General features: G+C 51.2%; 1 long non-coding RNA gene across 1 annotated transcript; it reads right to left on the bottom strand.

The window, feature by feature from the left end:
• Window positions 1-314: 314 nt before the first annotated feature.
• On the bottom strand, window positions 315-779 carry LOC120998409. The gene is made up of 3 exons (XR_005778353.1): window positions 605-779; window positions 450-525; window positions 315-353 (listed from the first exon to the last, which is right to left on the bottom strand). It is a non-coding gene; the product is annotated as an uncharacterized LOC120998409 (long non-coding RNA).
• Between the last annotated feature and the right edge of the window lie 14,942 nt (window positions 780-15,721).

The following is a 15,721-nucleotide window of genomic DNA, read 5'->3' on the forward strand; positions in this document are numbered from 1 at the left end:
ATACCTGTGGTCACATGGACTGGAATGTCCTCCTCCACCTCACTCTTACACGGGGGATCGCCCATCATCCGCTCTTCTTCATCCTCCACTTTAATATCAGTCACATCTTCCCCCTGATTTGTCATCTGTAACAATTCAGGACAATACAGCAGACAGGTGGGAAATCTAACAGATCCACATAAGAGACCCCCACCATCTATGACCCCTCTATGACTGCAGGACCCCCCTATATAGATGTGTATAGGGCTCAGCTCCATCTACCTGATGGTTCTCTGGGAGCTTCTCCTCTGGACAGTCCTGGGAATACAGAGGACGGGGACATCTCTCGGGGGGACTTCCTTCTATGAGTCCATCTGTAGGAAACACACAGGGGCAGGAGAGATTACTACATGTGATGATGAGATGATGGGAGTAGTATCCAGGTGACCCATGACAGCCCCCCTCCTTACCCTGCTGATCGCCCCATAAATCCGTCTCCTCTTCTTCATCTTTAACCTCAGCCTTAATATCCATCAGATTTTCATCCTGAAGAACAGAAATGTAAAATGGTCTTTGGTTCAGTCCCGTTCTGGTCAGATTCTGGGGAGACTTCAGATCCATCTACCTGATGTTTCTCTGGGAGCTTCTCCTCTGGACAGTCCTGGGAATACAGAGGACGGGGACATCTCTCGGGGGGACTTCTCCTCCTGGAGTCAGAACCTATAGGAGATAACACACAGACTGAATACAATACTGAGCGCTGAACGGAGAGCAGGAACCTGCGGGTGGATTAGGGTGGAGTTCACCCCACTGCCCTCCGAGTGTCCTGGTGATTGGGGTCTGGCAGTCAGCAGCCTGGAAGTCTATGGGCAGCCAACAGCAAACAAGTGCGGATGCGGTGCGATTTTCACGCATGGTTGCTAAGAGATGATAGGGATGAGCAACCCCGGACCCCATTAAAGTCTAATCACTGTATTATTTTCCCTTATAACATGGTGGCTTAAGGGGTTAAAAAAATAAAAATAAATTAACTCACCTCATCCTCTTGTTTGCACAGCCGGCATCGTCTACTTTCAGGACCTGCAAAAGGACCTTTGATGAGGTAAAGATCCTTCTGTCTTCATTCAGCAGGACCTGCGCTGACGTCACCGCGCTCATTAATGCGTTTTGCACGCACGTGAGAAAAATCGGCATGTTTGGTACCCAGACCCGAACCTCTTCTCAGAAGTTCAGGCTTGGGATCGGTGTTCTGTAAATTGTATTATTTTCCCTTATAACATGGTTATGAGGGAAAATACTAGTATTCTTAATGCAGAATGCTTAGTAGGTCAATTGAGGGTTAAAAAAAAAAAATAATTAACTCACCTCCTCCAATTGATCGCGTAGCTGCCGGTCTCCTATTCGTTCTTCAGGACCTGTGGTGACGTCACTGAGCTCATCACATGGTCCATTACCATGGTGATGGATCATGTGATGTACCATGTGATGGACCATGTGATGAGCTCAGTGACGTCACCACAGGTCCTTTGACAGGTCCTGAAGAAAGAACAGGAGACCGGCAGCTACGCGATCAATTGGAGGAGGTGATTTAATTTTTTAAATATTTTTTAACCCTCAATTGACCTTCTACTAAGCGTTCTGCATTATGAATGCTAGTATTTTCCCTCATAACCATGATTAGACTTTCATCCTAGCAACCGTGCATGAAAATCGCACCACATCCGCACTTGCTTACGATTTTCACACAGCCCCATTCACTTCTATGGGGCCTGTGTTGCATGAAAAACGCAGAATATAGAACATGCTGCGATTTTCACGCAACGCACAAGTGATGCGTGAAAATAACCGCTCATGTGGACAGCCCCATAGAAATGAATGGGTCGGGATTCAGTGCGGGTGCAATGCGTTCACCTCACGCATTGCACCCGCGCGTATAAGAGGGAGAGGCTGGGTGGTACATGAGAGGCTGATCAGAGTCTGGGGGCACATGAGAGGCTGATCAGAGGCTGGGGGGCACATGAGAGGCTGATCAGAGGCTGGTGGTACATGAGAGGCTGATCAGAGGCTGGGGGGCACATGAGAGGCTGATCAGAGGCTGGGGGGCACATGAGAGGCTGATCAGAGGCTGGGGGGCACATGAGAGGCTGATCAGAGGCTGGGGGCACATGAGAGGCTGATCAGAGGCTGGGGGGCACATTAGAGGCTGATCAGAGGCTGGGGGCACATGAGAGGCTGATCAGAGGCTGGGGGGCACATGAGAGGCTGATCAGAGGCTGGGGGCACATGAGAGGCTGATCAGAGGCTGGGGGCACATGAGAGGCTGATCAGAGGCTGGGGGGCACATGAGAGGCTGATCAGAGGCTGGGGGCACATGAGAGGCTGATCAGAGGCTGGGGGCACATGAGAGGCTGATCAGAGGCTGGGGGGCACATGAGAGGCTGATCAGAGGCTGGGGGGCACATGAGAGGCTGATCAGAGGCTGGGGGGCACATGAGAGGCTGATCAGAGGCTGGGGGCACATGAGAGGCTGATCAGAGGCTGGGGGCACATGAGAGGCTGATCAGAGGCTGGGGGCACATGAGAGGCTGATCAGAGGCTGGGGGGCACATGAGAGGCTGATCAGAGGCTGGGGGCACATGAGAGGCTGATCAGAGGCTGGGGGGCACATGAGAGGCTGATCAGAGGCTGGGGGGCACATGAGAGGCTGATCAGAGGCTGGGGGGCACATGAGAGGCTGATCAGAGGCTGGGGGGCACATGAGAGGCTGATCAGAGGCGGGGGGCACATGAGAGGCTGATCAGAGGCTGGGGGCACATGAGAGGCTGATCAGAGGCTGGGGGCACATGAGAGGCTGATCAGAGGCTGGGGGGCACATGAGAGGCTGATCAGAGGCTGGGGGGCACATGAGGCTGATCAGAGGCTGGGGGCTGTTTTTTGGACATTTGGTTGGTCAGTGGTCACAAAATAAATGTTATTTATATAATTGTTATGATTGGTATCAGTGAGTACTTAAATAAGAGTATCGGTACTCGTACTCGGTCTAAAAAAAAATAGTATCGACACTCGTTCTGGTACAGAATTAACCCTGTAATGTTTTTGTTGTTACTAGAAGTCAATTGACTAATTACAGATACCGGAAATGGTGAAAAATGACAAAAGTATAACAATTAACGTCTCCTTGTGGCTGCCCCCATACAGTGTAACGTCTCCTTGTGGCTGCCCCCATACAGTATAACGTCTCCTTGTGGCTGCCCCATACAGTATAACGTCTCCTTGTGGCTGCCCCCATACAGTATAACGTCTCCTTGTGGCTGCCCCCGTACAGTATAACGTCTCCTTGTGGCTGCCCCCATACAGTATAACGTCTCCTTGTGGCTGCCCCCATACAGTATAACGTCTCCTTGTGGCTGCCCCCATACAGTATAACGTCTCCTTGTAGCTGCCCCCATACAGTATAACGTCTCCTTGTGGCTGTCCCCATACAGTATAACGTCTCCTTGTGGCTGCCCCCATACAGTATAACCTCTCCTTGTGGCTGCCCCCATACAGTATAACGTCTCCTTGTGGCTGCCCCCATACAGTATAATGTCTCCTTGTGGCTGCCCCCATACAGTATAACGTCTCCTTGTGGCTGCCCCCATACAGTATAACGTCTCCTTGTGGCTGCCCCCATACAGTGTAACGTCTCCTTGTGGCTGCCCCCATACAGTATAACGTCTCCTTGTGGCTGCCCCCATACAGTGTAACGTCTCCTTGTGGCTGCCCCCATACAGTATAACGTCTCCTTGTGGCTGCCCCCATACAGTATAACGTCTCCTTGTGGCTGCCCCCATACGGTATAACGTCTCCTTGTGGCTGCCCCCATACAGTATAACGTCTCCTTGTGGCTGCCCCCATACAGTGTAACGTCTCCTTGTGGCTGCCCCCATACAGTATAACGTCTCCTTGTGGCTGCCCCATACAGTATAACGTCTCCTTGTGGCTGTCCCCATACAGTATAACGTCTCCTTGTGGCTGCCCCCATACAGTATAACCTCTCCTTGTGGCTGCCCCCATACAGTATAACGTCTTCTTGTGGCTGCCCCCATACAGTATAACGTCTCCTTGTGGCTGCCCCCATACAGTATAACGTCTCCTTGTGGCTGCCCCCATACAGTATAACGTCTCCTTGTGGCTGCCCCCATACAGTATAACGTCTCCTTGTGGCTGCCCCCATACAGTATAACGTCTCCTTGTGGCTGCCCCCATACAGTATAACGTCTCCTTGTGGCTGCCCCATACAGTATAACGTCTCCTTGTGGCTGCCCCCATACAGTATAACGTCTCCTTGTGGCTGCCCCCATACAGTATAACGTCTCCTTGTGGCTGCCCCCATACAGTATAACCTCTCCTTGTGGCTGCCCCCATACAGTATAATGTCTCCTTGTGGCTGCCCCCATACAGTATAACGTCTCCTTGTGGCTGCCCCCATACAGTATAACGTCTCCTTGTGGCTGCCCCCATACAGTATAACGTCTCCTTGTGGCTGCCCCATACAGTATAACGTCTCCTTGTGGCTGTCCCCATACAGTATAACGTCTCCTTGTGGCTGCCCCCATACAGTATAACCTCTCCTTGTGGCTGCCCCCATACAGTATAACGCCCCCATACAGTATAACGTCTCCTTGTGGCTGCCCCCATACAGTATAACGTCTCCTTGTAGCTGCCCCCATACAGTATAACGTCTCCTTGTAGCTGCCCCCATACAGTGTAACGTCTCCTTGTGGCTGCCCCCATACAGTATAACATCTCCTTGTGGCTGCCCCCATACAGTATAACGTCTCCTTGTGGCTGCCCCCATACAGTATAACGTCTCCTTGTGGCTGCCCCCATACAGTATAACGTCTCCTTGTGGCCGCCCCCATACAGTATAACGTCTCCTTGTGGCCGGCCCCATACAGTATAACGTCTCCTTGTGGCTGCCCCCATACAGTATAATGTCTCCTTGTGGCCCCCATACAGTATAATGTCTCCTTGTGGCTGCCCCCATACAGTATAACGTCTCCTTGTGGCTGCCCCCATACAGTATAACGTCTCCTTGTGGCTGCCCCATACAGTGTAACGTCTCCTTGTGGCTGCCCCCATACAGTATAAGGTCTCCTTGTGGCTGCCCCCATACAGTATAACGTCTCCTTGTGGCTGCCCCCATACAGTGTAATGTCTCCTTGTGGCTGCCCCCATACAGTATAATGTCTCCTTGTGCACCCCCATACAGTATAACGTCTCCTTGTGGCTGCCCCCATACAGTATAACGTCTCCTTGTGGCTGCCCCCATACAGTATAATGTCTCCTTGTGCACCCCCATACAGTATAACGTCTCCTTGTGGCTGCCCCCATACAGTATAACGTCTCCTTGTGGCTGCCCCCATACAGTGTAACGTCTCGTTGTGGCTGCCCCCATACAGTATAACGTCTCCTTGTAGCTGTCCCCATACAGTATAACGTCTCCTTGTGGCTGCCCCCATACAGTATAACGTCTCCTTGTGGCTGCCCCCATACAGTATAACGTCTCCTTGTGGCTGCCCCCATACAGTATAACGTCTCCTTGTGGCTGCCCCCATACAGTATAACGTCTCCTTGTGGCTGCCCCCATACAGTATAACGTCTCCTTGTGGCTGCCCCCATACAGTATAACGTCTCCTTGTGGCTGCCCCCATACAGTATAACGTCTCCTTGTGGCCCCCCATACAGTATAACGTCTCCTTGTGGCTGCCCCCATACAGTATAACGTCTCCTTGTGGCTGCCCCCATACAGTGTAACGTCTCCATTCATATTTATCTCTCTGCAGTCGGTGGTCTCCTCCTATATTTTTGATATCGTCCAACCCTAGTGTCAGCACAGTATCACCTATATACTATGTCTCACTGATCCTTAGGCCTCTTTCACACGGGTGTGTGCGCCCCGTTGACTGTGCTCGTGCATTGCGGCCCGCACAACAACCACGGGGCACACACGCCTTATACTGAGTATTCTGTAGACCATTCTATATGGTGGAATGTGGACCGAGGGAAGTTAATCACCAGGTATGCCACGGTCCAGAAGGGTGAGGCAGCGATACAGCACAGAAGGTAAAGGTGAAGTCCTCACTGCAGTGTGTAATCTGGGTGAGGACATCTACATCACACTGCAGGGTGTAATCTGGGTGAGGACATCTACATCACTGCAGGGTGTAATCTGGGTGAGGACATCTACATCACTGCAGGGTGTAATCTGGGTGAGGGCATCTACATGCCTGCAGGGTGTAATCTGGGTGAGGACATCTACATCCCTGCAGGGTGTAATCTGGGTGAGGACATCTACATCCCTGCAGGGTGTAATCCGGGTGAGGACATCTACATCACTGCAGGGTGTAATCCGGGTGAGGACATCTACATCCCTGCAGGGTGTAATCTGGGTGAGGACATCTACATCCCTGCAGGGTGTAATCCGGGTGAGGACATCTACATCCCTGCAGGGTGTAATCCGGGTGAGGACATCTACATCCCTGCAGGGTGTAATCCGGGTGAGGACATCTACATCCCTGCAGGATGTAATCTGGGTGAGGACATCTACATCCCTGCAGGGTGTAATCTGGGTGAGGACATCTACATCCCTGCAGGGTGTAATCTGGGTGAGGACATCTACATCCCTGCAGGGTGTAATCTGGGTGAGGACATCTACATCCCTGCAGAGTGTAATCTGGGTGAGGACATCTACATCCCTGCAGGGTGTAATCTGGGTGAGGACATCTACATCCCTGCAGGGTGTAATCTGGGTGAGGACATCTACATCCCTGCAGGGTGTAATCTGGGTGAGGACATCTACATCACTGCAGGATGTAATCTGGGTGAGGACATCTACATCCCTGCAGGGTGTAATCCGGGTGAGGACATCTACATCCCTGCAGGGTGTAATCCGGGTGAGGACATCTACATCCCTGCAGGGTGTAATCTGGGCGAGGACATCTACATCCCTGCAGGGTGTAATCTGGGCGAGGACATCTACATCCCTGCAGGGTGTAATCTGGGCGAGGACATCTACATCCCTGCAGGGTGTAATCTGGGCGAGGACATCTACATCCCTGCAGGGTGTAATCTGTGCGAGGACATCTACATCCCTGCGGGGTGTAATCTGGGTGAGGACATCTACATCACTGCAGGGTGTAATCTGGGTGAGGACATCTACATCCCTGCAGGGTGTAATCTGGGTGAGGACATCTACATCCCTGCAGGGTGTAATCTGGGTGAGGACATCTACATCCCTGCAGGGTGTAATCTGGGTGAGGACAAGGAGGTGGACATCTATACGACTCCAGGTCTGTGTTTGGTGTAGAACCTGATGTCGGAGATATTTGGCGGAGCCGCGCCCTCCTGAGCTCTGTAGGTAAGCCTATATACAATGCCGGGGCTGGACGGCGGCCATTACACCCATTGTCATTCCCTAAACGGGCGGCCATATTGAAGAGCAGACCCTCCGGCTGTGGTGACCGCCCTGACAGACCAGGAGGCCACAGAGGCCGCATTACTCCCCTGGACGGTGGCCGCAGCGGACCTGTTCCAGACATGGACGGAGGCAGGGGCCGCACAGGAGCCTCTAAGGTCTGCCGGCCCCGTGTCTCCATGATGGCCGCCCTGCCTCACCCCTCACATCTCCCAGGGAGCCATGTCTGCCGCAGTCTGGGAGGACTGATATGTGCAAGGCATAACCCAGGGGGGTCTACCCGAGATGTGCCCGGAACCATGGCCGAGAGTGAGCCGCCGGGAACCTGCCCGCACATCCAGCAGTGTCAGCCCGGAGCAGTCCTGTTACCTGGGAGGGGAGCCTCCATCATGGCGGCCGGGGGCAGCTTCTCCATGGGGACAGAGAGCGTAAGGACCTGGGTGACGTCATCGTCATGTGACCAGAGCAGGGTGCGGAGCTCAGCAGTGCAGAGAGGTGGTGGTACATGACCTGCGGTGACGTCACTTTCATGTGACCAGAGAAGGGGGGCGGAGCTCAGCAGTGCAGAAAGGTGGTGGTAGAGGACCTGCGTCACGTCACTGTCATGTGACCAGAGCAGGAAAGGGCGGAGCTCAGCAGTGCAGACAGGTGGTGGTTCAGGACCTGCGGTGACGTCACTGTCATGTGACCAGAGCAGGGGGCGGAGCTCAGCAGTGCAGACAGGTGGTGCTAAAGGACCTGCGATGACATCACCATCATGTGATCCCAGAAAATGTGGGCGGAAGCGATGTGGTGCTGAGGATTAATGGCCCTGATGTCATGTGACCTGAAGTAACGAGGCTTTGAATTAAAGAGAAGGTCCTCTGATATCACATAGAGACTGGGAGTTGTAGTTCTCTCCATTTTTATATCTCAGCCTGTAATATCCTCTGATATCACATAATAGGCTGAAGATGCTGGGAGTTGTAGTCCTCTTCTACCTCCTCTAATGTCCTCTGATATAACATATTAACAGGCTGGACATGCTGGGAGTTGTAGTCCTCTCCTACCTCCTCCTGTAATGTCCTCTGATATCACATAATAACAGGCTGGACATGCTGGGAGTTGTAGTCCTCTCCTACCTCCTCCTGTAATGTCCTCTGATATCACATAATAACAGGCTGGACATGCTGGGAGTTGTAGTCCTCTCCTACCTCCTCCTGTAATGTCCTCTGATACCACATAATAGGCTGAAGATGCTGGGAGTTGTAGTCCTCTCCTACCTCCTCCTGTAATGTCCTCTGATATCACATAATAACAGGCTGGACATGCTGGGAGTTGTAGTCCTCTCCTACCTCCTCCTGTAATGTCCTCTGATATCACATAATAACAGGCTGGACATGCTGGGAGTTGTAGTCCTCTTCTACCTCCTCCTGTAATGTCCTCTGATATCACATAATAACAGGCTGGACATGCTGGGAGTTGTAGTCCTCTCCTACCTCCTCCTGTAATATCCTCTGATATCACATAATAACAGGCTGGACATGCTGGGAGTTGTAGTCCTCTCCTACCTCCTCCTGTAATGTCCTCTGATATCACATAATAACAGGCTGGACATGCTGGGAGTTGTAGTCCTCTCCTACCTCCTCCTGTAATGTCCTCTGATATCACATAATAACAGGCTGGACATGCTGGGAGTTGTAGTCCTCTCCTCCCTCCCCCTGTAATGTCCTCTGATATCACATAATAACAGGCTGGACATGCTGGGAGTTGTAGTTCTCTCCTCTTCTACCTCCTCCTGTAATGTCCTCTGATATCACATAATAACAGGCTGGACATGCTGGGAGTTGTAGTCCTCTCCTACCTCCTCCTGTAATGTCCTCTGATATCACATAATAACAGGCTGGACATGCTGGGAGTTGTAGTCCTCTCCTACCTCCTCCTGTAATGTCCTCTGATATCACATAATAACAGGCTGGACATGCTGGGAGTTGTAGTCCTCTCCTACCTCCTCCTGTAATGTCCTCTGATATCACATAATAACAGGCTGGACATGCTGGGAGTTGTAGTCCTCTCCTACCTCCTCCTGTAATGTCCTCTGATATCACATAATAACAGGCTGGACATGCTGGGAGTTGTAGTTCTCTCCTCTTCTACCTCCTCCTGTAATGTCCTCTGATATCACATAATAACAGGCTGGACATGCTGGGAGTTGTAGTCCTCTCCTACCTCCTCCTGTAATGTCCTCTGATATCACATAATAACAGGCTGGACATGCTGGGAGTTGTAGTCCTCTCCTACCTCCTCCTGTAATGTCCTCTGATATCACATAATAACAGGCTGGACATGCTGGGAGTTGTAGTCCTCTCCTACCTCCTCCTGTAATGTCCTCTGATATCACATAATAACAGGCTGGACATGCTGGGAGTTGTAGTCCTCTCCTACCTCCTCCTGTAATGTCCTCTGATATCCCATAATAACAGGCTGGACATGCTGGGAGTTGTAGTCCTCTCCTACCTTCTCCTGTAATGTCCTCTGATATCACATAATAACAGGCTGGACATGCTGGGAGTTGTAGTCCTCTCCTACCTCCTCCTGTAATGTCCTCTGATGTCACATAATAACAGGCTGGACATGCTGGGAGTTGTAGTCCTCTCCTCTAGTAATGTCCTCTAATATCACATAATAACAGGCTGGACATGCTGGGAGTTGTAGTCCTCTCCTACCTCCCCCTGTAATGTCCTCTGATATCACATAATAACAGGCTGGACATGATGGGAGTTGTAGTCCTCTCCTCTTCTACCTCCTGTAATGTCCTCTGATATCACATAATAACAGGCTGGACATGCTGGGAGTTGTAGTCCTCTCCTACCTCCTCCTGTAATGTCCTCTGATATCACATAATAACAGGCTGGACATGATGGGAGTTGTAGTCCTCTCCTCCCTCCTCCTGTAATGTCCTCTGATATCACATAATAACAGGCTGGACATGCTGGGAGTTGTAGTCCTCTCCTCCCTCCTCCTGTAATGTCCTCTGATATCACATAATAACAGGCTGGACATGCTGGGAGTTGTAGTCCTCTCCTACCTCCTCCTGTAATGTCCTCTGATATCACATAATAACAGGCTGGACATGCTGGTAGTTGTAGTCCTCTTCTACCTCCCCCTGTAATGTCCTCTGATATCACATAATAACAGGCTGGACATGCTGGGAGTTGTAGTCCTCTCCTACCTCCTCCTGTAATGTCCTCTGATATCACATAATAACAGGCTGGACATGCTGGGAGTTGTAGTCCTCTCCTACCTCCTCCTGTAATGTCCTCTGATATCACATAATAACAGGCTGGACATGCTGGGAGTTGTAGTCCTCTCCTACCTCCTCCTGTAATGTCCTCTGATATCACATAATAACAGGCTGGACATGCTGGGAGTTGTAGTCCTCTCCTACCTCCTCCTGTAATGTCCTCTGATATCACATAATAACAGGCTGGACTTGCTGGGAGTTGTAGTCCTCTCCTCTTCTACCTCCTATAATGCCCTCTGATCAGTGGCGTCGCTACAGGGGGGCAAGGGGGGGCAATTGCCCCCTCCAGGTCATTCCTTGCCCCCCCGGGTGCCCCCCCTGCTGAATCGCTAACTCTAATATATAATAGTATAATAATCAGTCGCTACTTGCTGCGGCTGCGGCTGCGCCGGCACTACTGACCTCAGTGTCAGTGAATCAGTGATTACAGTGTACACTACACTACACACCGGCACAGATACATACAAGTTAGTCGGCGTCTACTCGAGTCACAGGGGGCGGGGGGGCGGCGTTCGGACCCAGCAGACTCGGAGGCAGAGCGTGCTGGGCGGGCGCAGGCTGGCTGAGTGTGGCAGCCGCAGAGACGAGTTGACGACTTGACGTCACGGTCGTCAACAAGTAAAGCTGCGCTGCTGCGTGCCTTCCCAGTTCCCGCCCGCGCGAACAGACTTTGGAAACTGCTGCGCTCGCGCCTGTCAAGTCGAGTGCTGCCTCCATCCATAGTGTGTCTGTGTGAGTACTAGTGACTGTGAATTTGAATCGTGATAGATCATAGATAGAATAGAGTCTGATGTCTATTCAATAGTAGTAGACTAAAGTTCTAACTGAGTGCCTCCTGGACTGGACCTGTGCTGCGTCACTCTGCTAGGCTAGCTAGTGCCTACTAGTGACTTCTTCTCTTAGACTGTTGTGACTTGAGCCTCAGGCCCTCAGCCTGGCCCTGACCTCACCTGGCTGTCTTCTACAGGTGCCCGGCCCCACTGTCTATTGCTAGACGGCCTAGCCCCAGCTTGGACTGTCAGGAGAGGAGGAGGACAGCAGGACTGGAGACAGGAGTGGACTCGACTGTGGCTGCTGTGGCATTGCAACCTCTCAACTCCGTCTGGCCTGCTGGCCCTATAGAAAAGAAAAAGTAAGAATAAAAACAAAGTTTAAAAAAAAAAATATGTACCCATATACCCACTACCTCGACTTATGGCCTGCCCTGAGCCCTCCCTCCTGCTTGGTTTGCGCCCAGCCCCTCCTCAACCTGTCCCTGATACGGTTAGCCCTATAACTTAGGGTATCATGGTACATTATACAGGGGTAATATAACTAAGGACCCCTGTATAATGTCCCCACTCCCCCTGATAGCACTGTACCCTTGTATAATGTACCCTGATGATACCCCATAGTTATAATATTACCCATAATGTCCCCTGACTGAGTGATACCCCTCAGTAATATAACTGAGGGTAATCAGGGTACATTATACAGGGGGTAATATAACTTTTATATTACAACCGTTCCACCGTATAATGCCTGATAGGCCTCCTGAGTTATATTACCCTTGTATAATTATGTACCCGGATACCCCTTAGTAATATGATCTCGGCGGGGTATCACGGGTACATTATTATACATGGGTAATATAACTCAGGAGGCCTATCAGGCATTATACGGTGGTAATATAGCTTACATTACCCCTGTATAATGTCCCATGATAGCCCTCCTCAGTTATATTACCAATACCCTTTTATAATGTACTCCTCAGTTCTCCTAGCTGAATTGCAGTTAAATTATTAGCAGAATTGAAAAATCTAGGTAAAAATAGCTGAAATAGAAAATTTCTCACATTCTGCTCACTTAACCAATTGTATATATTGATCTAGATTTTTAAATTCTCCTGCTATTCACCTTTTAGTGTGGGTTCACACTAGCGTTAGGGCTTCCGTAATGCCTTTCCGTTATAACATGGTTATAACGGAACATAACGGAATCCATAAAATGGAGGACGGATCCGTTCTTCTGCCCATAGACTTGTATTATGACAGAATGCAAAACGGAAGCCTTTAAAAGGCATTCAGTTTGGTTTCCGTCATAATAGAATTCTGTGGGAATCAAAAAAGATCCATCTGGTTCCTGTTATGCAACAAGACAGAAAACAAAGTCCTGTCGACAGGACTTTGTTTTCCGTCTTGCATAACGGCACCCAGACGGATCCGTTAGGCTTTCTCGTAGACTTCTATTAGGACAGAGCAAAAAGGAATGCCTCTTAAAGGCTTCCGTTTTGCATTCCATCTGGCCATTCCGTTATATTCTGTTTGAAACAAAATGGCATAATGCAAATGTCAATCCACTCTTAGGAATAGATTGTTTCTGAATACTCAATCCTACTGAGAAAGGGAACTCTTGAAAGCTTGTCTTTTAAGTATTTGGTTTAATACAATAAAAAAAAGCTATCTCTGCATACCGCAATACTCTCGTATTTTGTTATCTTATTTATACTTAGTATTTTTCAGTAGTATGATTAGCTGGTGAAAATTATTAGTGCCCCCCCATTTTTGACTGTGTATCTTCTGTGCCCCCCCTATATATTAATTCTAGAGTCGCCACTGCCTCTGATATCACATAACAGGCTGGGAGTTGTAGTCTTCTCTGTAATGTCCTATGATGGGTGTCAGTTGGGGGTCCCCTCTCTCTGCAGTCGGTGGTCTCCTCCTCCATCTCTCTGTTGGGGGCAGTGCTCTTCTCCGCTGTCACAGCTCGGCCATTAGTGGAGGTCTGCTCCTCTCTGCAGTCAGTGGTCTCCTCTATCTCTCTGTTGAGGGCAGTGCTCTTCTCCGCTCTCACAGCTTGGCCATTAGTGGAAGTCTGCTCCTCTCTCTGCAGTCGGTGGTCTACTCCTTAATCTATCTGTTGGGGGCAGTGCTCTTCTCCGCTCTCACAGCTCGGCCATTAGTGGAGGTCCGCTCCTCCTCTCTGCAGTTGGTGGTCTCCTATTCCATCTCTCTGTTGGGGGCAGTGCTCTTCTCCGCTCTCATAGCTCGGCCATTAGTGGAGGTCCGCTCCTCTCTGCAGTCGGTGGTCTCCTCCTCCATCTCTCTGTTGGGGGCAGTCCTCTTCTCCACTCTCACAGATCGACCATAAGTGAAGGTCCGCTCCTCTCTCTGCAGTCGGTGGTCTCCTTCTCCATCTCTCTGTTGGGGGCAGTGCTCTTCTGCGCTCTCATAGTTCGGCCATTAGTGGAGGTCCGCTCCTCTCTGCAGTCGGTGGTCTCCTCCTCCATCTCTCTGTTGGGGGCAGTGCTCTTCTCTGCTCTCATAGCTCAGTCATTAGTGGAGGTCCGCTCCTCTCTCTGAAGTCGGTGGTCTCCTCTATCTCTTTGTTGGGGGCAGTGTCTTCTCTGCTCTCACAGCTCGGCCATTAGTGGGGGTTCCCTCCTCTCTGCAGTTGGTGGTCTCCTATTCCATCTCTCTGTTGGGGGCAGTGCTCTTCTCCGCTCTGATAGCTCGTCCATTAGTGGAGGTCTGCTCCTCTCTCTGCAGTCGGTGGTCTCCTCCTCCATCACTCTGTTGGGGGCAGTGCTGTTCTCCACTCTCACAGCTTGACCATTAGTGAAGGTCTGTTTCTCTCTCTGCAGTCAGTGGGATTCCTCCTCCAGCTCTCTGTTGGGGGCAGTGCTCTTCTCTGCTCTCACAGCTCGGCCATTAGTGGAGGTTCCCTCCTCTCTGCAGTTGGTGGTCTCCTATTCCATCTCTCTGTTGGGGGCAGTGCTCTTCTCCGCTCTCATAGCTCGGCCATTAGTGGAGGTCTGCTCCTCTCTCTGCAGTCGGTGGTCTCCTCCTCCATCTCTCTATTGGGGGCAGTCCTCTTCTCCACTCTCACAAATCGACCATAAGTGAAGGTCCACTCCTCTCTCTGCAGTCGGTGGTCTCCTCCTCCATCTCTCTGTTGGGGGCAGTGCTCTTCTCCGCTCTCATTGCTCGGCCTTTAGTAAAGGTCCGCTCCTCTCTCTGCAGTCGGTGGTCTCCTCTTCCATCTTTCTGTTGGGGGCAGTGCTCTTTTCCGCTCTCATAGCTCAGCCATTAGTGGAGGTCCGCTCCTCTCTTTGTAGTCGGTGGTCTCCTCCTCCATCTCTCTGTTGGGGGCAGTGCTCTTTTCCGCTCTCACAGCTCAGCCATTAGTGGAGGTACGCTCTCCTCTCTGCAGTTGGGGGTCTCCTCCTCCATCTCTCTGTTGGGGGCAGTACTCTTCTCCGCTTTCACAGCTCGGCCATTAGTGGAGGTCCGCTCCTCTCTCTGCAGTCGGTGGTCTCCTCCTCCATCTCTCTATTGGGGGCAGTCCTCTTCTCCACTCTCACAAATCGACCATAAGTGAAGGTCCACTCCTCTCTCTGCAGTCGGTGGTCTCCTCCTCCATCTCTCTGTTGGGGTCAGTGCTCTTCTCCGCTCTCATTGCTCGGCCTTTAGTAAAGGTTCGCTCCTCTCTCTGCAGTCGGTGGTCTCCTCTTCCATCTTTCTGTTGGGGGCAGTGCTCTTTTCCGCTCTCATAGCTCAGCCATTAGTGGAGGTCCGCTCCTCTCTTTGTAGTCGGTGATCTCCTCCTCCATCTCTCTGTTGGGGGCAGTGCTCTTTTCCGCCCTCACAGCTCAGCCATTAGTGGAGGTACGCTCCCCTTTCTGCAGTTGGGGGTCTCCTCCTCCATCTCTCTGTTGGGGGCAGTACTCTTCTCCACTTTCACAGCTCGGCCATTAGTGGAGGTCCGCTCCTCTCTTTGCAGTCGGTGGTCTCCTCCTCCATTTCTCTGTTGGGGGCAGTGATATTCTCCGCTCTCACAGCTCGGCCATTAGTGGAGGTCCACTCCTCTCTGCAGTTGGTGGTCTCCTCCTCCATCTTTCCATTGGGGTAGTACTCTTCTCCGCTCTCACAGCTCGGCCATTAGTGGAGGTCCGCTCCTCTCTCTGCTGTCGGTGGTCTCCTCCTCCATCTCTCTGTTGGGGCAGTGCTCTTCTCCGCTCA

The sequence above is a fragment of the Bufo bufo genome, chromosome 4 (genome assembly GCF_905171765.1).
Source record: "Bufo bufo chromosome 4, aBufBuf1.1, whole genome shotgun sequence".
NCBI lineage: Eukaryota > Metazoa > Chordata > Amphibia > Anura > Bufonidae > Bufo > Bufo bufo.